This window comes from Haliotis rubra, unplaced genomic scaffold (genome assembly GCF_003918875.1).
Source record: "Haliotis rubra isolate DU_JTF1 unplaced genomic scaffold, ASM391887v1 Scf245, whole genome shotgun sequence".
Taxonomy (NCBI): domain Eukaryota; kingdom Metazoa; phylum Mollusca; class Gastropoda; order Lepetellida; family Haliotidae; genus Haliotis; species Haliotis rubra.
The window spans coordinates 74,388-98,903 of record NW_025766503.1 but is presented as its reverse complement, the minus strand read 5'-3'; the positions used below and the strand labels follow the sequence as shown (position 1 = coordinate 98,903).

Sequence of the window (24,516 nt, the reverse complement as noted above, 5' to 3'; positions counted from 1 at the left end):
CGAACTACCTGACAACGGTCTGTAAATTATCTGGATCTGACAATCTAGTGATTGAAATCATGTGCATCGATCTAGGTAAGTCGGTCATGATGACATGCATCAACCAAGTCGGTGAGTGTAGCCATCCGATTACTGCCAGTCAACACCAGGAGAATATATTCCACAAACTCTGTCTCCCTCAAACAGAAATGTCTAAACTTCCAAACTACAGCCACACATGTAAACCTATCCCTCATATAACAACGTTATAACCCATCAAATTACAGAGGTATTTCACTACTGGACAGTATTGGGAAACTTTTTACATTGATTCTAGAACGGCGTTTAAGGACATGGATAGATATAAATAATTTACTATCAGAAGCACAAGCTGGATTCCTACCGAATTATGCTACAGTTGATAATATTTTTATTTTGCAGGCTTTATGTACCAAATATTGGTCTAAACCGAAAGGTCGTTTTTACTGTGCTTTTGTAGATTTCAAGAAAGCATTTGATTATATGAACAGGAAAAAGTTATTGTACTTGTTATTAAGTAAAGGTTGCCATGGCAAAATGTTCCGGATTTGGGAAATTATGTATACATCTGTTAAAGCTTCTGTCAAGATTGGAACTTGCCAAACACAGTCATTTTTTACCTCCAGTGGTGTTCGTCAAGGCTGTATCCTCAGCCCCATATTTTAAATTTTTTTATAAATGAATTAGTACATGAACTGTATGAAAAATGTTCCCAAGGTATATTTGTATCTCAGGATATAATTGATATTATGCTGCTTCTGTTTGCCGATGATGTCGTTCTATTCTCCTATACTGTCGTAAATTTGCAAAAGCAATTAGATGTCCTGCTTTCATTTTGTTTAAAATGGGGACTTCAATTAAGTTTGGATAAGACAAATGTAGTCGTATTCAGAAAAGAGGGAATAGTTGCCAAAAATGAACAATGGACATTTGGTAGTGTAAAATTAAAAATTGTATCGTATTATAAATATTTAGGCATCATTTTCTCATCCAGGCTGATTTGATCAACAGTTTGTCGTACTCTTGCATTGCAGGCTTCTAAAGCTCTTTTCCCTGTATACAGACTGTTCCATAACAACAAGTTCTTGTCTTTTTCGACAGCATGTAATATCTTCGATGGTAAAAATTGCACCTATTTTGTTGTATGCATCGGAAAATATGGGGCCTTAAATATCATGACTGTATCGAAAAGGTGCAAACATTCTATTTCAAACGTTTCTTGTGTGTTAGGAAATTCGCATCGAATAAGGCAATATTAGGCGAAATTGGTCGTATCAATATGTTTGTTTTAAGTAGACACAGAGCTGTTAAATATTGGATTAAATTGTTTAGAATGGGTGTAAACAGATATCCACATCAATGTTATAACATGTTGAAAGAACTGGATGACAAAGGTAATATGAACTGGGTTTCAGATATCCGTCTCTTACTGTTTGCCTGTTGGTATTCACACGTATGGTTACACCAAAATGTTGGGGATGAAAAATTGTTCTTGTATGTGCTCAAGCAAAGATTAGTTGATATTTATGTCCAAAATTGGCAAGGAAATGTACAAGCTTCACATTTTTTGAGAAATTATAGTCTTGTAAAATTAGGATTTTACCCTGAAGCGTATATTACATACCTGTTTCATGATAAGACATTACTGAAGGTATTTTGTAAATTCGAATTTCTCTACATAATTTGAATGTAAATGCAACCAGACGAAATAAGGATGCTGAAAGACAGCACACTTTATGTAACCATTGTAACAGCGGACAAGTCCAGGATGAATTTCATATTTTTACTACAATGTCCAGAATTTAATGATTTGAGAATAAAGTATTTAAGATTTCTCGATGGCAAATATGTATGTAAATCCCAAATGATAAATATATTTAATTCACAAAATAGACATACCGTTAAAGCAATAGCAACATTTCTGAAATGTGTCTTCTCCAAAAATGTTTGAAACAGTGCTTAAATATAGCTTTTCTATTTTCTTACGACGTGACAACAAAATTGTTGTAACAACAATTGTAACATGAGCCAGTTGGCCAATATTACTGAATAAATCTGTCTGTCTGTCTGTCTGTTACAACAAGATACACCACCGTGGTTATTCCCAGGTGCGTGTAATCAACCCATGGCCCATGGGTTTTATAGTGTTATTGCATGTGTTTCACATGCCCCCTGCTGCAGACACCGGCTAACTACCAGACCACACTGCTTCACGCGTACCTGCAGGTGCTCCATACCAAGAAACCTATTATACGGTCTCTGCAGAATATGTCGATCTTCAGAGGTGATGGGTGATGTTAAAATAAAGGAAATTTGAAAACATAAAGAGTGTATAATATATGGTTTGTTGGCTGTTGCTTAACATCTCACCAAGCATTATTTCAGATACATGCTGGTCTGTAAATAAATAGTCGCGTCTGGACCAACCAATATACAGTCATTGACATGATGAGTAGCAATCATTTGGCATGCTGAAGGCGAATATGTCCGACACTGAGCAAAGTGAACGCGATGTTGGTAACTGAAAGGCATATTGTTAGCAGACATATACAAACCCATGAAGACAAACGAAATATTTGCACTTTCTAAGGCTGATATGGTTTATCCCCTCTTGGGCACACTCTTTTTAACTTTCCGTGGCTATGTATTGCTTCACAAACGTCAGGGGTGACATGATTGTTCATATAATGGCAAACCCAACATGTTAGGGACTGGTGTAATTTGAAAATTGTTACTGCTGCAAAAGATTAGAATGAAGGGACATTAAAATGTCAGGTTTAGGTAGGTGTGTTGGGTTTTATACCGATGTATTAGTAACTGTACAACTCCTTCATATGTCGCACAGATAGAATGGACCAGTAAAACTGGGTCTGGTTGTGACAGAGCTTATCATCAATCCTGTAGCATTAAACCTAGATCTTCTTGTAAACCCTTCAGACAACATCGTCCTTAACAATAGCCTCGCGTATTGGACGACCTTCAGTTATGAAATACCATTTTTCAAGTGAATAATAACCTTTCACAAAGGAGTGACACATCAGATTGCAGTATCAGAGATAAAACGGTCTAAACATAACGTTATTTGTCAAGGATTTCTCACAACCGGTCGTCAGGCACTATTTCAGAATCCCAGTTTCAGTCATTGGATGTTGATTTCACCATCATCCCCCAACGGAGGTGATACCTAATCAGGTATAATCACAAACAAACAAAGTAATGGGAGGGGGAGTGGTTAACACGTTATGGTCTAAATCGCCAACGAGGGATTGTTTCAGTCTGGCCTACATTCCACGGATTTTTAAAGTCATGGGAGACGCCGTGAGAGGGTTCTAATGATCAGATATACACTACTTACGTACATAACCCTCGATAGCATCTCGTCCTGTAACGCTACCCTACCACAGTACATTGAAAATCGGTGTTATTCAAGAAATTGTCCACCCTTTTCTCGTTTTACAGGATTGATTAAAGTATGTTAAGATGTTGCGAGACATTTATAATTCAAGGTTTTAGAATCGTAATATTACGATCGTGACTTTAAATGATTTATTCCTCTTGATTAAATGTAATTCTGTTTCATCACTTATACTGTTCATACAGTGTGAATTGAATGATGACGAAGTTTAGAATCAAAGTTTCTTCTATCCCCTTCTGTACCGTAATAAAATGTAGTTTTGCCTTCAGCTATTATAGTTTCAGCACGAAGCCGCCATTATCGGTAAGATAAAACACCTTGGGTCACAAAACAAACCAGATATATTTTACTGAACATTTACATAACATGAAAAGGTGTCATCCGTTTGTCTGTCACGAAGTCTGTATATTCTAGATAAGACAAAACGAAAACGTGTGATTGTAGCTGCAGATGGCGCGTATCCCAGTCGCGCATCGGTACACAATACAACTAAAGCCAGTCTACACGACACAAACATTGCTGCCAATATCCACACCAGGCACACATCATTACCTGTAATTGGTGACGAGGAAGATCTGAAAATGTTTCTGGCCTACAGAGATTACCATTACCCCATGCCTGTCCCTGAACAGACTCTGGGCCACACCGATCAATATGACCCCATGCCTGTCCCTGAACAGATTCTGGGCCACACCGATCAATATGACCCCATGCCTGTCCCTAAACAGATTCTTGGCCAAACCGATCAATATGACCCCATGCCTGTCCCTGAACAGATTCTGGGCCACACCGATCAATATGACCCCATGCTTGTCCCTGAACAGAGTCTGGGCCACACCGATCAATATGACCCTATGCCTGTCCCTAAACAGATTCTTGGCCTCACCGATCAATATGACCCCATGCCTGTCCCTGAACAGAGTCTGGGCCACACTGATCAATATGACCCCATGCCTGTCCCTGAACAGAGTCTGGGCCACACCGATCAATATGACCCCATGCCTGTCCCTAAAGAGATTCTGGGCCACACCGATCAATATGACCCCATGCCTGTCCCTGAACAGAGTCTGGGCCACACCGATCAATATGAGCCCATGCCTGTCCCTAAACAGATTCTGGGCCACATCGATCGTCATTACCCCCTCGCCTGTCCCCGAACAGATTCTGCGTCACCCAGATCGTCATTACCCCCCTGCCTGTCCCCGAACAGATTCTGCGTCACCCATTTCGCCATTACCCCCTTGCCTGTCCCCGAACAGATTCTCCGTCACCTAGATCGCCATTACCCCCTTGCGTGTCCCTGAACAGATTCTGCATCACCCAGATCGCCATTACCCCCTTGCCTGTCCCGAACAGATTCTGAGTCACCCAGATCGCCATTACCCCCTTGCCTGTCCCGAACAGATTCTGCGTCACCCAGATCGCCATTACCCCCTGCCTGTCCCTCAACTAATCCCGCATAGCTGAGATCCACATGTTGTGTATTGTGCTCCTGAACATAGCAAAAATATTCCTACCGAGAGGAGATACCATGTTCTACACGATTGACGTGTCATGGGACAGTGTGAAGAATATGTATTTCTTCTTTTGTTTTGAGTTTAAATCAAATTGTGCACACTGATATAAAGTTGAGGTCAGAACAGTAGCATGAAGTTGACCTTAAGGGGTGTATCTCTGCAATTTTAAGCATGTTCTGAGAAAAGGATTGGTCTGTGCAGATAGTTAAAAGGTTTGACGACAGCCTGCTGGACACTTTCACTTGCAGACAACATGAGAGCAGTTCTATTCCTCGTCTTTGCTTCAGTGCTGCTTCTGGCGGCTGTTGGTGAGTATTTCATACAACCTTCCTACAACCAGTGATACATCCTTCCTACAACCAGCCATACAACCAGTGACACTGTCCAATTGACACTGGTATTTGGTAAAACTACAAACCTTAATTCAAATGAACGATTCGTATATTAGCATATGTTAGTCGTTTTGTGTGTAAGGTCAATGTTGACTTGAACATTTCTTGCACAAGAGATACTTGATGTTCACCAAATTAAAGCAGGCAAGGTACTGGCTCGGATGGATCATTCGGTAGAATGTGTGTGCCACTGCCAAGGTAGTTTACTCTCATGACGACTCGCGTCCCACGTCCGACACGGAACCTTTGTATGAAGTATTTACCACTCTTTAAATACAGAACGTCTAACTTGTGTTGCCACACAGACCTATATCATACATGAATCCTTCAGTGTGTACTAACGTCGATATACTGGACTTTGCAGATGCCCAAAGTTGTGGGCGATTCGACATTTGTGTGCAGGACCGGATCTGTGACATCGAGTGCCCCGGATGTAAGGGCACGACAGATTGTCAAAAAACCGGAGACCTTCTCGGACACTGCGTTTGTAAAAAGTAACTTTGATCAAATAGTTAAAACTTGCTAACGTTAACGGCGCCATGTTGTTGGACACATCACGGTAAACATTATAGTGGAAATCTCAAGATAAATAAATACATTGTAGAATTTATAGGTATAATGTCCATCTAATCCTGCCATCGTTCATGTCTCGTCAAAAGAATGGGATAATATTGTATCATTAGAGCACGTGGGTCTCATATCACACAAAGGAGGGTTTCATGTTATACAGAGGACTTAAGTGTATCCATTCAAAGACTTGATACTTGCCAGTGAGTTCTACATGTGCATTTAACAAAGTGTGCAGGTCATTTACCTTACTGTTCTCTTCTTTCTCAGCTGAACATGGAACACAGTGGAAGCCATTGACCAAGAAAGTTTGCTTTGGGAATAAAAGAAACTTCCACAAGTAATATGTATTGAGTATTTATTCAGATGTAGTGCAAGCCGGAGATTCTTCATTGTGGCATGTTCTGATGAACAGGAAAGATTTAGCTCAGTATACTCAGTTAGCTATTGAGTATGACAAAGCCTTGATCTTGTTATTTGCTGTTCCGCACTCGATCAGCAATATTCGAACTACCTGACAGCGGTCTGTAAATTATCTGGACCTGATAATCTAGTGCTTGAAATCATGTGCATCGATCTAGGTAAGTGGGTCACGATGACATGCATCAACCAAGTCGGTGAACGTGGCCACCCGATTTACTGCCAGTCAACACTACGAGAATATTCCCCAAACTCTGTCTCCCTCAAACTGAAATGTCTAAACTTCCAACCTACAGCCACACATGTACATCTATACCCCATATAAGAACGTTACAACAAGATACAACACCGTGGTTATTCCCAGGTGCGTGTAATCAACCTATGGCCCTTGCAGTCAGCACCTTGGTGTTTATAGTGTTATTGCAAGTGTTTCACACGCCCCCTGCTGCAGACACCGGCTAACTACCAGACCACGCTGCTTCACGCGGACCTGCAGAATATGTCGATCTTCAGAGGTGATGGGTGATGTTAAAATAAAGGAAATTTGAAAACATAAAGAGTGTATAATATATGGTTTGTTGGCTGTTGCTTAACATCTCACCAAGCATTATTTCAGATACATGCGGGTCTGTAAATAAATAGTCGCGTCTGGACCAACCAATATACAGTCATTGACATGATGAGTAGCAATCATTTGGCATGCTGAAGGCGAATATGTCCGACACTGATCAAAGTGAACGCGATGTTGGTAACTGAAAGGCATATTGTTAGCAGACATATACAAACCCATGAAGACAAACGAAATATTTGCACTTTCTAAGGCTGATATGGTTTATCCCCTCTTGGGCACATTCTTTCTAACTTTCCGTGGCTATGTATTGGTTCACAAACGTCAGGGGTGACATGATTGTTCATATAATGGCAAACCCAACATGTTAGGGACTGGTGTAATTTGAAAATTGTTACTGCTGCAAAAGATTAGAATGAAGGGACATTAAAATGTCAGGTTTAGGTGGGTGTGTTGGGTTCTATACCGATATTAGTAACTGTTCTGTTATGAGAGTGGGTTTTTGTAATTTGTAATATTATTGATAAGTGATATAGTTATTATGGGTCACCATGTTCAAAGTTTTGAGTGTGGGTTTTGGCTGGCATCTCGCATGATATATGTTCAATGGCAATAGTATTTTTAGCGTCACGCCTTTTTGATAGCACTTCAGAGTTGCCTCCGTTGGCAATTTGTTGGTTGTTGAGTTGTGCGGCGCGGGACTTATCACATCACTTGAGTTATACTTATATCTGTCTGCCATGGTCGAGTTTGCTCAACATTTCAAGAATGACCGTGCTTGCCTAGTCAACTGTTGTCATTGTAAACAACCTTCAATCAGTATATCTGCTCTCACTGTAAATGTCTGGTGAGTTGTGACCCAATATTTTAGATCTGTGACTCAAAAGCATTGTACTAGATATCTCTATTGTCATTCATTGTAGTTTGCTCATTGTTTATTAAATATATTATTGGATATTTTAGACTTGTCTGTGTTATATTTTGCTGGTTCACAGGGGATTCTTAAACCTGTTGTCACGGCAAATTATTAACCGTAACCAAATTGGGGCTCGTCCGGGATAGAATTCATTTGACATTTGAGACTTATTGTGAAATTTATTTCAAATTTCGGCAATTTTGCAACAAGTTAATGGTGAAACCAGCAAAGTGGGTGTTTAAACCTTGGAAGTTTCCTGACCCTGAGACAGTCAGTGAATCGCGCAAATCAGATTTATTGCAAATTTCTTCACATTTTAAACTTGAGGCGAAACCTGCTATGAGGAAATTTCAGATTTTGAAAATTGTGTTGAATCACTATATTGATGAGGGAGTTTTTGGACATGACGTTTTGGAAATGGTTGAAGAGGAATGTTCGGACCAATTGGAAATGAAAAACTTGAAATTCAGTTACAAATTTAAAAGAAGAAAATAGAAAACAGGAAGAAATAAAAGGCAAGAAATAGAACTGAGAAAAACTGGGAATTGACAGAGAAATTGAACTGAAAAGGCTAGAAACTTCTTCTCCTCCCTCAAATACTTCCTCTTTTGACATTGCAAGGCATGCCAGACTGGTACCCCCTTTTAATGAGAAAGAAGTAGACAAATACTTTCTACATTTTGAAAAAGTTGCTGAAAACCTCAAGTGGCCTAGGATGTCATTTACTATGCTACTGCAAACTGTTTTGAAGGGTAGAGCTCAGGATGCTTATTCGGCCTTGTCGATACAGCAAAGCTCAGCCTATGACCTTGTCAAAAGGACACTTATAAAAACTTATGAGTTAGTGCCTGTCCCATATCGTCAGAAATTCAGAAATGCTCATAAAAGGGACAATGAGACCTTTGTAAAATTTGCTAGAGAAAAGGAAACTTTGTTTGATAGGTGGTGTGGGTCAAGACTTATTTGGATGAACTTACAAGAGGCAGCGATGTTGGCAGATGATTATTGTTTGACTCACAAAAGTTCTGTTAGGTCTCCGGGTAATACCAAGTTTTCTGGCCAAAAGGGCTTTTCCCCAGGTAAGACTTCAGGACATGCAGGTTACAATGCTGTGAGAACAGGTTCAAATTCTTCTGACAAGCAGTCACATTCATTTCAGTCTAAGCCTAAGACTTCCAGTGGTTCTGATCCTGTTTGTGCATATTGTAAGAAGCCAGGTCAATTGATTTCTGCATGTTACAAACTCCAGTTTCAGGCTGCAGGTTCCCTAAATGCTTTTGTGTCTATCGCACTTTCTTTCCAGGTGGTTCTGAGGAGAGTTTTCTTTGTTAGAGTAAGTCCCCAGATTCTGTAGTTCGGAAGGAGTATTTGCCCTTTGTTTCTAAGGGTTCTGTGTTGCTTATGGGAGATAATTCTACCCCACGGCCTGTTATTATCTTGAGGGTTACTGGAGCTCTTCTCTGATTTTGAAGGATATTTTGCCTTTTTCTGATGAGTCTTCACGAACTCAGATGTTTTGCTTCAGGGTATAGGTGGCAGTTCTTCTGCTCCTCTCCATTTTGTGAATTTGACTTCAGATCTGATTTCTGGTGAGGTGAAAGTTGATGTTCTTGACTCTCTCCCAGTTACAGGTGTCGATTTGTTGATTGGTAATGATCTTATTGGGGCAAAAGTTGGTGCTGATCCCATTGCCACTGTTTCTCCGGAGAGTTCAGTTAGTTCAGAAAAGTTGGAAGATGAATTCCCGGGCATTTTCCTTCTTGTGCAGTGAATCATTCAATATCGAAAGGCATGTCTTCCAAGACTTCTTTGCTGAATGATTCCATTTATGATTTGTCAGGTACTTTCTTTTCATGAGGCAGAGGCTGGTGACTTATCATCAAAGAGTAGTAACTCTTCAGGTGTTCTTGATAAGTCTGATAGTTTGTCAGATGGTCATCACATTCTTTCCAGAGAGCAGCTTATTAGTGTGCAGGGCGAGGATGTTGAATTGCAGAAGTTGGCTGGTAAGGCTGTTTCTTTTGAGGAGGTTAGCAAGGTTCCAGTTTGTTGTTACTTCAAGGATGGTGTTCTGATGAGGAAATATAGGTCGCCGGACATTCCCACGGATGGTGAATGGAAATTGTATCATCAAATTGTGGTACCAAAATTATTTCGAAAGCATGTACTTTCATTAGCACATGAAAGTCCCATGGCAGGTAAACAAAACTTGTGAGAATATTTTGGCACATTTCTTTTGTCCTAGTTTGAGACAAGATGTGGCAGAATTTTGCAAAACCTGTCATGCATGCCAAATTGTTGGAAAACCAAATCAGAAAATTCCTACCGCTCCATAAAACCTATACCGTCTTTTTAGGGAACCTTTCCGTAGAGTTATTTTTGATTGTGTTGGTCCAGTACCTAAGACTAAGTCTGGTAAACAGTATCTTCTCACTGTCATATGTGCTTCTACCAGATTTCCTGAAGCAATTCCACTTCATAGGATTGTTGCTCCTGTGATTGTCAAGGCTTTGATCAAGTTTTTCACCTTAGTTGGTTTGCCAGATGTTGTTCAGTCTGACCAGGGCTCAAATTTTATGTCTAAAGTGTTTCAACAATCTATGTACCAGTTGGGTATTAAGCAAGTTAAGTCTAGTGCTTACCATCCAGAGTCACAGGGAGGTTTAGAGAGGTTTCATCAAACTTTGAAGAATGTGATCAAGACTTATTGTTTTGAGACAGAAAGATTGGGATGAGGGTGTGCATTTGTTGTTGTTTACTGTCAGAGTGTCAGTTCAGGAAAGTTTAGGGTTAACCCCTTTGAGCTTGTATTTGGTCATAGTGTGAGCGGGCATCTCAGACATCTAAAAGAACAATGGCTCAATCAAAATCCTGAGATCAATCATTTGGACTATGTGTCTACATTTAGGAACAGTCTTTCAAAAGCATGTGAGTTGTCCAGACAAAATTGAAAAATGAAACAAAACTATGACAGAAAGTCAAAAGAGAGAAATTTCAATCATGGTGAGAAAGTGTTAGTCTTACTTCCCATTCCTGGTCAACCTCTGAGAGCTAGATATCAGGTCCATATGTTGTTGACAAAAGGTTAGCGACACAGACTATGTCGTCCTGACGCCTGGCCATCGTAAACAAAAGAGGTTGTGTCATGTCAACATGATTAAGAAAAGACCATGACAGGTTAGAAACCAAACAGGTCAATTGTATTGACACACTCTCTCCAGTTACTGACAGAGGTGAACATGCTGACAATATTGATGATGGTGTTAGCAATGTGAAGTTTGATGACCTTAGTGATAATGTGGTTCACCAAGGTTAAGAAATTCTGATGTGTTAGCTCACCTTGATGAGAAACTATCACATGTATCCCCTGAGCAGAAAGTTCAAATGTCAGATTTGATTCATGAGTTCTCTCACTTATTTCCTGATGTGCCTGGCCGAACTAATGTTGTTAGCCATGATATAGATGTAGGTGATTCTGTGCCTGTAAAACAACATCCATATCGTATGAATCCTGTGAAATGTGAGATTCTGTGGAAAGAAGTGAAATACATGCTGGACAATGACATTATCGAACCCAGTGACAGTCTGTGGAGTTCACCTTGTGTTCTTGTGCTGAAGAGTGGTGGAGGTGGTTGGCGCTGCTGTGCTGACATGAAAGCTGTCAATGCACTCTCATGAACTGATTCTTATCCAATTCCGACAGTGGAAGATTGCATTTATCACATTGGTCAAGCTAGATATATAAGTAAGTTTGACTTATTGAAGAGCTTCTGGCAGATTCCACTCACAGACCGTGCAAAGAAATTATCGTCTTTTGCTACACCAGATTGACTGTATCAATACAAAGTGATGCCGTTTGGTCTGAAGAACACAGCAGCAACGTTCCAGAGACTCGTCAACAATGTCTTTATAGACCATTTGAAGAGAACTCCAGTCTGAAGCAAAATTGACTGTGCATCTTGCAAAGTGTGAATTTGGGAAGGCACAAGTTGAATTTTTAGGACATGTTGTAGGGCATGGCCAGGTACAGCCAGTTCATGCTAAGGTTGAAGCAATTGTACATTTTCCAGTACCTCAGTCTAAGGGAGAACTCATGAGATTCTTGGGTATGGCAGGCTATTATAGAAAGTTTTGTCAAAGTTTCTCAGATGTTGTATCACCACTTACCAACCTTTTGGGAGAAAAAGGTAAAATTCCAGTGGGATAACAGTTGTCAGACTGCATTTGAAAAGGGCAAAGCTATACTCATGAATTCTCCAGTATTGCAGGCACCAAATTTTGAGAAAGCTTTTAAGTTTCAAATTGATGCAAGTGATGTAGGTGCAGGTGCTGTCCTGATTCAAGAGGATGATTCAGGAATTGATCACCTAGTTTGTTATTTTTCCAAGAAGTTTGACAAGCATCAAAGAAATTATTCTACCATTGAGAAAGAGACATTAGTATTTTTTGCTAGCTTTGCAGCATTTTGAAGTGTACCTAGGTACCACTACTTTTCCAATTGAAGTGTTTACTGATCACACTCCCTCGACTTTTCTTCACAAATTACGAACAAGAATCAAAGACTTATGAGGTGGAGACTGACCTTGCAAGGGTTCAATCTTGTGATTAGGCACATTAAAGGCAAAGACAATGTTTGTGCTGATGCACTTTCCAGGTTGTATATGCATAATGACTTGATGATGTTTTATATTTGTATCTGCATTATATCATAGTAATTGTGCAAGATGTTTCTCATGTTATTCATATTAGTACGTGTCATCTTATTATGTTAGTTATCTTGCTGTGTTTGTAACAGAAAGTTTCTGTGAAACTTCCTTTTCCTTAAGGGGGGACTCCGTGGTGTAGTGGTTAGAGCGTCCGCCTGGAGAGCGGAAGGTCGCGGGTTCGATCCCCGACCGCGTCATACCAAAAGACGTTAAAATATGGTACTTGTTGGTCCCTGCCTGGCGCTTTGCATTAATGGGTACAACAAGGGCTGGTCGGCTCGGAGTCAGTATAATGTGTCTGAGTGGGGTATTCATGCTTCACTGCGGCATGGTATCTCAGTGGGCTAGCACTATAAAACCAGCTTCAGTCTGGGCTAGTACAAGCAGCCGCACATACACATACACACACATGCACGTCGTCATATGAGCGAAATATTCTCAAGCACGACGTTAAACCCAATTTCACCTCACCTTACCTTAAGGGGGAGAGTGTTATGAGAGTGTGGATTTTGTAATTTGTAATATCATTGATTAAGTGATAGTTATTATGGGTCACCATGTTTAAAGTTTCGAGTGTGGGTTTTCGCATCTCACATCGTATGTGTTCAATGGTAATAGTATTTTTAGCGGCAAGCACTTCAGAGTTGCCTCCCTTGGCAACTTGTTGACTTCATGCCGTGTCTTCCACATGATTCCATATCATTCGGAGAGAATAATGATGGAGCTTATCTTTGCTAGAATGCTCGGGAACTGTGCAAGAGCTATATAAAGGCTGGTTGTTGAGTTGTGCAGCATGGGACTTATCACATCACTGGAGTTATACTTACATCTGTCTGCCATGGTCGAGTTTGCTCAACATTTCAAGACTGACCGTGCTTGCATAGTCAACTGTTGTCATTGTAAACAACCTTCAATCAGTATATCTGCTCTCACTGTAAATGTCAAGACTCTGGTGAGTTAATATTTTATATTTGTGACCCAATATTTTAGATTTGTGACTCAGTTGCGTTGTACTAGATATCTGTATTGTCATTCATGACACGGCAAATTATTAACGGTAACAGTACATAACTCCTTCCATGCCGCACTGATAGATTGGACCAGTAAAACTGGGTCTGGGTGTGACAGAGCTTATCATCAATCCTGTAGCATTAAACCTAGTCTTCTTGTAAACCCTTCAGACAACTTCGTCCTTAACAATAGCTTCGCGTATTGGACAAGCTTCAGTTATGAAATAACCTTTTTTATAAGTGAATAATAACCTTTCACAAAGGAAAGACACATCAGTTTGCAGTATCAGAGATAAAACGGTCTAAACATAACGTTATTTGTCAAGGATTTCTCACAACCGGTCGTCAGGCACTATTTTAGAATCCCAATTTCAGTCAATGGATGTTGATTTCACCATCATCCGCCAACGGAGCTGAAGCCAAGTCAGGAAAAATCCCAAACAAACAAAGTAATGGGAGGGGGTGTAGTTAACACGTTATGGTCTAAATCGACAACAATGAGAGATTGTTTCAGTCTGGCCTACATTCCGCGGATTTCTAAAGTCATGAGACACGCCGTCAGAGGGGTTCTAATGATCAGATATACACTACATAAGTACATAACCCCCGATAGCATCTCGTCCTGTAACGCTACACCACAAAATCAGCGGTATCCACCATGTCCTCGTTTTACAATATCGATTAAAGTATGATCACTGATACGTACTGTTCATACAGTGTGAAGTGAATTATGACGATGTTTAGAATCAAAGATTCTTCTACCCCCTTCTGTACTGTAATAAAATGTAGTTTTGCCTTCAGCTATTATAGTTTCACGAAGACGCCATTCATCTATCGGTAAGATAAAACATTTTGGGCCACAAAACCAACCAGATGTATTTGACTGAACATTTACATAACATGAAAAGGTGTCAACCGTTTGTCTGTCACGAGTCTGTATATTCTAGATAAGACACAACGAAAACACGTGATTGTAGCTGCAGATGGCGCGTAGCCCAGTCGCGCATCGGTACACAATACAACGAAAGCCAGTCTACACGACACAAACATTGCTGCCAATATCCACACCAGGCACACATCATTACCTGTAATTGGTGACGAGGAAGTTCTATGCAGGATACTGGTCCAAGATCCGCCAGAGTTAAAGGCACAATGTTGCACATTTACGACAATATTTGGGCCTATATTATATATATAGGGGCATGTGCACTCACTTTAGCTTCCTTTTGATGATTATTATCCCTCTCGACTTGCCTGAAATCGATACTTGAAACTTCGAGGCAAACAGCTTCCAAATAGAGAACACTTAACTTACCACATATGGAATGTAAACAATTGCTCCGTACATCGCACGCGGTGTTGTTGGTGTCAGCCGAACTGGTTTCAATCACAGGTTGTGCGTAGGATATTCGTAAAAACGCTCTAAGGGACATGGGGTTCGCTTGAAATAATGTTTGGCCGGTAGACGGCTCAAGCACATCTAGCATCTAAAGTATGTAAGTGTGGTGCATGTGTCGTCTAAATGGATCGGGTGCATGTGTCGGCTAAATGGATGGGGTGTAAGTGTCGTCTAAATGGATCGGGTGTAAGTGTCGTCTAAATGGATCGGGTGTAAGTGTCGTCTAAGTGGATGGGGTGCATGTGTCGTCTAAATGGATCGGGTGTATGTGTCGTCTAAATGGATCGGGTGTAAGTGTCGACTAAATGGATTGGGTGTATGCATGTGCATGTGTCGACTAAATGGATCGGGTGCATGTGTAGACTAAATGGATCGGGTGTAAGTGTCGACTAAATGGATGGGGTGTATGTGTCGACTAAATGGATTGGGTGTAAGTGTCGACTAAATTGATGGGGTGTATGTGTCGACTTAATGGATCGGTCGTAAGTGTCGACTAAATGGAACGGGTGTATGCGTCGACTAAATGGATCATGTGCATGCGTCGACTAAATTGATCTTGTGCATGTGTCGACTAAATGGATCATGTGTATGTGTCGACTAAATGGATCGGGTGTATGTGTCGACTACATGGAAGGTGTTCATGGCTTAACTGATTGCCTGTCATCTCGGCCACGTGATCTTTACTCACATACTCCCTACTTCACCGCCAAACAACAACCCGCCATCGTCGGCTATTGTCACCTGCTGTACCATTCTGTATGGGCTTCCAAAGTTTAATGGTTTCAGTTAGTATGTTGGCCTTTGGACAATATGGAATAAACTCTTACTTTCTGATAAATGTACACGATCAAAACTCATGCATCTCAGTACCTTTTCGTGGCCGCACAGTGTGCTCAGGCGTTTAATTACCACTTTTTATAAAACGTAGTGGAAATTTCAAATTGGAGCAGAGGCGGTGGGGTAGCCTTGTGGTTCGTCATGCCGAAAACCCGGGTTCGATTCCCCACATGGGTACAATGTGTGAAGCCCATTCTTAGTGTCCCCCGCCGTGGTATTGATGGAATATTGCTAAAAGCGGCGTGAAACTAAATTATCTCGGTCGCTCAAATCGGAGCAAAATATAATCGGTCGATCGTTTGTTTGTTGGAAATGTCACATAGACAATACAGAGACATATAACACTGATTTGTGTCCCACCACAACCCTAGAGATAAGCAGCGGCCCATCGTGACCACATGTGGGAAATCACGGAGATGGTAGTCGGGTATGTCGCGGATTCCCCACGCCGTGTGAAATAAACCCATCGGCGACATCAACGTCATTGAGGCGTCAGTTGAGGTGAAACAGACACATTACGGCTTGAGTATCAGGAATGATAAGGTTCGCGGAATGGTTTATGAACTCATTCACATACTTGTATTCATGATCCACGAGAAAAGTAGCTGTGTATTAGTGAAGATTTGCGTTATGAGGTAAAGCGAACTATGTTAAACCTCTAGATTTCCACACTGTCTGTTCATTGTTGTCATGGTTCAGGTATCAGGAAGGCAGACTGGATTGGTATTAAGCTTCAGGTGTGTGTGCATACGTTATGCACCATTGTCGTCATCAACATCGTCAACGGTAAGAAAATAAGAAGGGAGTTGTTGAAATGTAATGTTGATGAATTTGTGTATTGGTCTTAATCACTGACATTGATGACAACACTTAGCTCGATGAGCTAGCCTACAGTCAGTCTGCCATACAGACCCGGAAACAAATATATACAAGAAAGCCCTTGCAAGTCTAGAATATGTGGCAAGTCTAGATTTCCACAGTATCAGGAAATGAAGAAAGTCTCAGGGCTCTTTTTCATTTTATTTTTTTCTCTCTGTAAAATATGTTCATTTCAGAGGCTAGTTGATAGTATCCCATGCTGTGCGACTCTGTGTGTGTGCGTGCGTGCGTGTGTGTAAAGAGAGTATTGATCACGGGGTATTCGGCACGAGCAGATATTGATTGTTTAATGAAAACAAGAGTGAATGACATTTTCACAAGCTTGGTTACAACAGACGACTATGTTCAGCCAGTCAGCTGCATGTATATCCAAGACAAGATATGACTGTTTCGTGACAGAGGGGTGAAGGTCAGAACGCCCTAAACACCCATGCGAATCAACAGTTGGCACTGACAACGTACCGTGGGCTTCCTAACACAGACCAGGTGTTCTTAAAATCGCAATAGGGATGGTCTGCCACCCCGCCATTGACGTCATGACCAGAACTGACTGACTGACTGAGTTTGGTTTTACGCCGCTTTTAGCAATATTCCAGCAACATCACGGCGGGGGACACCAGAAATGGGCTTCACACATTGTACCCATGTGGGGATTCGAACCCGGGTCTTCGGCATGACGAGCCAACGCTTTAACCATTAGGTTACCCCACCACCCCTCATGACCAGAAACTCGCATCAATTAATGAGTTCAAATAAGTTTCTTGGAAAACTATTTCAAAACGACGAGGCCTCAGAACGGTCTGTTCTGGATGATGTACAATACTGATGTCGAATAGCAAGCTGTGCAAAGATTTCTGTAGACAGCACAAGCAAATCGTGCTAGTAGCTAAACTCCCATTGCAAATGAATAGCGCTTATACTGTCTCATGACCTCATGACCTCACATCCTCGATTACAAAGAATGTCATATATCCATTCTATGAGGTAAAATGCCCCGAATTCATGTCCTACCGTTGCCTCGCTTGTCACCTTACGTCACAATCTTGTTATCAATTACAAAGTATAAGTGGTTTTCGAATCAGACCCAATCCAAGGCTGTGGTAGTCATGATCTGGTTGCTTATCGTCAAAATAATTCTCGAAATAACACACACAACAGTAACCGATGACACAGAGACTTAAATATACAGACTGTCTCCTGATTTAGTTCAGCTGGTTTACGTGTTTGTTGTTTTGAGAGGTTCCCTGTTCCGAGCGCCAGCTGGTCTGCTAATGACCAATATTCCTGCTATATAACAGTGCAATCGAATGATCAGACACGACTCACGGACCCTGCAGGATAGTGCTGTACATATATTATCGATACACAAACATACGCATGAGTCATCAATAATGTTACCTTTTGTGTATGTGCATCAACCGTGATATACTCTGCTGGTATCAATCCCAACCACTCCTAATGTTGGTCAAAGTGTTGTTCCGCGACTAATACAGTGAGATTTGTTAATAGCTTCGGCCCCTAAAACTACCCAAAATGGGAGGGAGAGAGTAAGGTTTAACGCCGCTTTTACCAATATTCCAGCAATATCACGGCGTGGGGACACCAGATATGGGTTTCACACATTGTACCCATGTGGGGAATCGAACCCGGGTTTTCGGCGTGACAAGCGAACGCTTTAACCACTAAGCTATCCCACCGCCTACTCAAAATGGTGTGCAGATGGATGTACGTTCCTTGTGAACGGATTCAGCCGGTTAACTCTCTCTTGAACAGTGGGCGCCTTTCCAGTATCCGGGGACAGCGGGGTGGCAGGGCAGCGTTCGCTCGTCACGCCGACGTTTCCCGACTTAGGCACAATGTGTGAAGCCCATTTCTGGTGTCCCCCGCCGCGATTTTGCTGTAATATTGCTGAAGAAGGTGTAAAAGGTTAGTCACTCACTCTCTCACTTTAGAACATGCACACAACACCACATACCACACCAGGAATGGCTATTTCACATTAAGGCAAGAGTGAGTGAGTTTAGTTGTACGCCACACTCAGCAATATTCCAGCTATATGGCTGCGGTCTGTAAATAATCGAGGCTGGGCCAGACAATCCAGTGATCAACAGCATGAGCATCGATCTGCGCAAGTGGGAACCGATGACTGTGTCAACCAAGTCAGCGAGCCTGACCACCCGATCCGTTTGTCGCCTCTTACGACAAGGATGGGTTACTGAAGGTTCATTCTAACCCGGACCTTCACGGGTCATTAAGACAAGAAGCAGCATGAAATGCCAACACAACACTTGTTTGTTTGTCGCTTGTCACTCTAGAACTGGTTACCCATCACGTATATGTGGGAGGCAATGACAAATGTACCTGTCCTACAGTTACCCTATTCCTTTCGGAGCGGTGGGGTAGCCTGGTGGTTAATGCGTTCGTTCGTCTCGCAGAAAACTCCGTGTTCGATTCCCCACTTGATTACAATGTGTGAAGCCCCTTTCACGCGTCCCCCAAGGTGATTTGCTGGAATATTGTTAAAAGCTACGTAAAACCATACTCTCTCACTATTCCATTCAAGCGTTTCCAAGTACTGCATCGGGAAACATACCTGACAGCTGGAGACGAAACAAAGAATTATTCTACGGCCTCAAGATGTTCAGTTGGCCTAAAATGTCCTATTGTTCAAACGTCGATTATGTCATATGCGGCCTTCATAGTGAACACGGGTCGCCATATAACCGATGGCTTCATCCATACGCACGTGGCGATACATGCTGAAGTTTTTTGCTTTTTTTTATTTATTTATTTTTTTAATTATTTTTTTAGCATCAGTTATTAGCAATACAATTCCACGATTTTACATCCCCTGTACAGTGTCACGTGGATGGACATACCAGGGAGTTGGGGTTAAAAATGATTAGTCACAACTTAGATACACACTTGTCATAAGAGTTAAACACTATGCACATAAAGATTTCACTTTCTCACTTACATTTTTTCTGGTATGTTTCAGTATTTTATAATGTAATTTTAGATCTTTTATGAAAGTGTCAAAATTAAAATCACTTCCAGTCATTTTGCAGCGATACACTATAAATTTAGCAAACATCAATACATAATGAAATAATTTACAGTCTTCAGAGCCTCCATTAAGCCCATATGATACAACATTTCTGGAAATTCCATTTTTACAAAGATGTTGACATTTTTAATGAAATTATTTGGAGCAAAAAAAAGTTGCTTGTAAACAGAAAAAGCTTATATGACTCAGATTGGAGAGAAGCAGGTATTATTTATGTTTGGCAAATACTAAGAAAAAATGGAAATTTCCCACAAAGATGCTGAAGTTAATTCGTCCTGACAAACTGCATGCTTCCAACACATTATCGAGCACTCTCAATTCCCAACTTACCACATTTCTAGTATCTATTACCAGCACAAGGAAGGCACTTACCACCTATTGGTCCCTTGCATGGGAAAACAATGTCAACCCGCATGTCTTACACACCAGTTAATGAGTCTGCCGCTGGATGCACACATCTCTCAGTCTACGCGGAAATGGGTAACTTCCGAGTTTACTTCAAGGGTATCACATTCAAAACCAAACAATATCATAAGTGTTACTGAATTGGTCAAGCGTGATTCTAGACGCTCACTGACATATCTCGACATACGTCAAGGAATGCTGAACTGTTAAACTTGTTTTGACCCAGACGAAACTTGAGTGATAGGACCTTAAGAAGAGGGTATATCAGGGAGAATAGAAGCTGTAGATTATCCCTGATAATAGGTATCCTTGTATTCAACGCTAAAACGCGTGTTTTCAAATAAATATATTAATATACTTTGTTACAAAAGTATTTAACTTTCTTATTTTGCTGGAAAGGCGATCGTAACGATGTAGAAATATGAATGTTAGCAAGCACTACACTAATTTAGGCTATTGGCATCCCTCCCAAACTTACGAATTTCAAGTCATTACCTACCACAGCCGAGTAAACATCCATTAATTGTGTCAGTGGTATTTGTCCATTACACTACATTCGGTACATCGGCGGCTTGTTGGTTTAGGAACAAGCTTAACTGAATCCAGGCTGTAAAGACTAATGTGGAATGTAAAACTTTATTTTTAAACTTTCCAATATCCAAGCTAATTCAAATTAGCATAAATGAACCAGTTGAGCCCATGTAGGAAATCAAACACGGTTCCACCGCTTTAAGAAAGACTTCTGACACATATACTGAGAGAAACAAATAAGGGAACACCGGACCACTTCATGGCAGGGTTCCTTTATTTAGTCTCAGTTCCCTCTCACAACCCCATCGCCCTCCCCCAACCCCTCTCCCAACCCCATCGCCCTCTCCCAACCCCATCGCCCTCTCCCAACCCCATCGCCCTCTCCCCAACCCCCCCTCTCCCAACCCATCGCACTCTCCCAACCCAATCGCCCTCTCCCAAGTCCATCGCCCTCTCCCAACCCCATCGCCCTCCCCAACCCCTCTCCCAACCCCTCTCCCAACCCCATCGCCCTCTCCCAACCCCATCGCCCTTTTTCAAAGCTGGTGATGAAACTGGAAAATATTTAAGGAATTTTCCTGTTCCTTTTTTTGTTTCTCTCAGTATACATGTATATTGAACCGCCTGCAGATCAGCGCACGTGCTCCTATAGCACAGTGCTGTTGAAGACGAGGTGCCTGTCTTAATATGATGTCCTGTTTTTGACGATCAACGTTTTAAGCTTCATCAACATTTATAGTACACAGACACATCATTTCATTGTTCATAGATGATATGTTTAATGTCCATTGCATATACACCCAAATACTTGTTTGTATTCTTTACAATGTCGTAGAAACCCGTTGTACCGTATATGTTTTATGGGTCTCTTGTCACTGTAGATACGTCTGATTAATAACAGTCGCTCATAATTCAGTCGGGAAGGGCGTGGTTATAACACAAATATCACATATTGTAAAAAAAGATTGCATAAGGTGAGACTCAAAATAAAATCTGTCTATCTGCATTAGATTACATGTTTTAAGGCACGGCGTCAACGCATACATGTGTAACGCATGACAAATGTATCAAAGATCGAGCAAGGCGGTAGGGGAGCTTCATTATAATGCACTACTGTAACGCCAATAGTACGTCATGACTTGTGACGCACTTCAATAAACTGCTTTGGTCGTCATTCCCCCGGTCTACTACACATGTGACGAGAACTGCTCACTCTATCGTGTGTACAAACAAATCGTGGTCGGTCAGCTCCATTGTGAGAGTGAGATTCAGCTACTAGTATGTTAAGAGGGCACAGAGCACGCTGCCGCCTCAACTAGAACTAATATCCAGATTCCAAGTATTGACTGATATATATCTGGCTCGTGTCATACAGGGCCAACCAATCCGTGCAGTAAGATGGAACCCCAAGTAGGGTGATACGACCAGTTAGCCATCTCCGTAAACCGAGAACAATACAACGTATGAAATATGTTGGATAGTCATGAACGTGATTGTCCGCCGGTCGGACTTAATTGTCAAGTATGGATCAGCGGACGGGACAAAGAGCAGATAAATATGCCGGCTGTCAAATTTCCAGGAAATTGCAGACTTCTTTATATTCATATGCAGGCATTCATCGGTGTACTTGCCGTGGTATGGAGCTGGGATCTCCTGATACTAAGAACCCCCGGAGAGTCATTTTGACGAACATTAAGATGGGCAGGAGTGTTTTTAATGCATTAATGCACATCCATGCACCACTGCACTTCAATATGGTAAATGCTGTAGTCCGTTAACGCGTTGTGATCCAGTAGAGCTTTGCTCAGCACAGAAAACATTTACGTATGTTCGTCTAGATAGAATGTATAAAATGATCATCAATTATATTGCTCGACAGTGTGTTCGTTGACAACAACATGCTCTTGGACCACGCTTTTCCCAGATGGGTCAGCAAATGTACTTTTCGCACTGGCCGATCAAATATGTCGCCCGGTTAGGTATCGTGACATTGTACACTGACGGGCTGTGAAACTGTTCACGCTATCTACCACTAGCTTCCTTGGCCCTGACTCTAACATGATCTGGACATGGTGACCAAGGTGACCGTGACACATAACAACAACTAAAAACATTATAAACTGTGTGATTTGACAAGTGTCTTCCAAAAGTACAGGTATGGGATGCCCTAGACTTGCATAAGTCTCTAAGGTAAAAATCAATAGTTTAAATAATAATTTTAAAATATAATAAACAGCAGAATGGGGTCCTTAGTGTACTGGCCACTTATCCAGACTTGCCTCTTTGAAGGATAAGAATTACTATACATCCAAGGGTTCAGCATCTAGTACAACCTTGGAGCAAGGCTAGGGATGCCCTTTAAGGTGGCCATGTATACGGCTGTTCTGAGAGAGGATTATGTATCTCTGATCTATGTTAACAATCTAGGTTGATATATAGATCCAAGAGCAGGCAATAGTTTCCACCCTATTGACATGCCACGTCAGAAGGGCCAATAGATGTGTTTTCTCGACAGAGTGGTAAGTGGAACTGGGGATGACTGCATGTGAAATGTTCTTTGTCACGAATGCCCGACATTAATCTCTCCGTTAGAGGTTAATGGGTCACGTTGCCTTTGCATTGTTCTCTAGCACGTGCACATGTATACCATGTACCTGTCACAATGTCATTGCTTCTTGAGACGCCATCCCCAGTAAAGAATTAGTGAGCTAAGGGACCGTTCATAATTTATGGCTTGGGGTTGGGCTTGATGATGATTTTAAAGGGGGTCACCCATTTTGTTCTGGGCAGGTAGGGGCGTCATCAATTTTGTACGCATCTAGTTGTGTGTGTGTGTTTGTCAGCAAAATTTTACATATTAATATTTAAAAAGAATGCTTAAAAATATGGGGTCTGGGGGCATTGATTTTGTACATGATATGCAGGGGGGTGTCACTTACTTTGTACATAAATTTTAGGGGTGGGTGGGGTGTGATTCACATTTTTCATACTTCTCCATATAAATCTCCATCACACCTGGGTACAATGTGTGCAGCCCATTTCTGGTGTCCCTCGCCGTGATATTGCTGGAATATTGTTAAAAGCGGCGTAAAACTAAACTCACTCACTCACTAGGCTAATGTATATTTAAGCCGCAATGCTATACATGTACTTTGAATATTGATGTCTGCCGTGTTAAACAACACACATCCACTGTTAACTCACTGTGACGTACAGCTGTACTACTGGGATGCATGTTACAACTCACTGTGACGTACAGCTGTACTACTGGGATGCATGTTACAACTCACTGTGACGTACAGCTGTACTACTGGGATGTATGTTACAACTCACTGTGACGTACAGCTGTACAACTGGGATGTACGTTACAACTCACTGTGACGTACAGCTGTACTACTGGGATGTATGTTACAACTCACTGTGACGTACAGCTGTACTACTGGGATGTATGTTACAACTCACTGTGATGTACAGCTGTACTACTGGGATGTATGTTACAACTCACTGTGATGTACAGCTGTACTACTGGGATGCATGTTTTACGCCGCTTTTGACCAACTACAGTTACTGAACACAGTCAGTATGTCTGTTATGCTATGGTCCAGTAGAGACACTAACGCCGTATATCAGGGACAGAGACTCCCTATAACAACCTTGTGGTGCCTGTATCTGCCTACAGGTATGTTTGTTATGCTATGGTCCAGTAGAGACACTAACGCCGTATATCAGGGAGAGAGACTCCCTATAGCAACCTTGTGGTGCCTGTATCTGCCTACAGGTATGTTTGTTATGCTATGGTCCAGTAGAGACACCAACGCCGTATATCAGGGAGAGAGACTCCCTATAGCAACCTTGTGGTGCCTGTATCT

The 24,516-nt window shown here is 41.5% G+C and overlaps 1 protein-coding gene and 1 long non-coding RNA gene across 2 annotated transcripts in view; one reads left to right on the top strand and one right to left on the bottom strand.

The window, feature by feature from the left end:
* The window catches only part of LOC124279023 (puratrophin-1-like), a 273,201-nt gene that overhangs the window by 237,546 nt on the left and 11,139 nt on the right, over positions 1 to 24,516 (bottom strand). The window lies entirely within an intron of this gene.
* LOC124279028 lies at positions 5,106 to 6,253 on the top strand. The gene is made up of 3 exons (XR_006899269.1): positions 5,106 to 5,258; positions 5,707 to 5,836; positions 6,180 to 6,253. It is a non-coding gene; the product is annotated as an uncharacterized LOC124279028 (long non-coding RNA).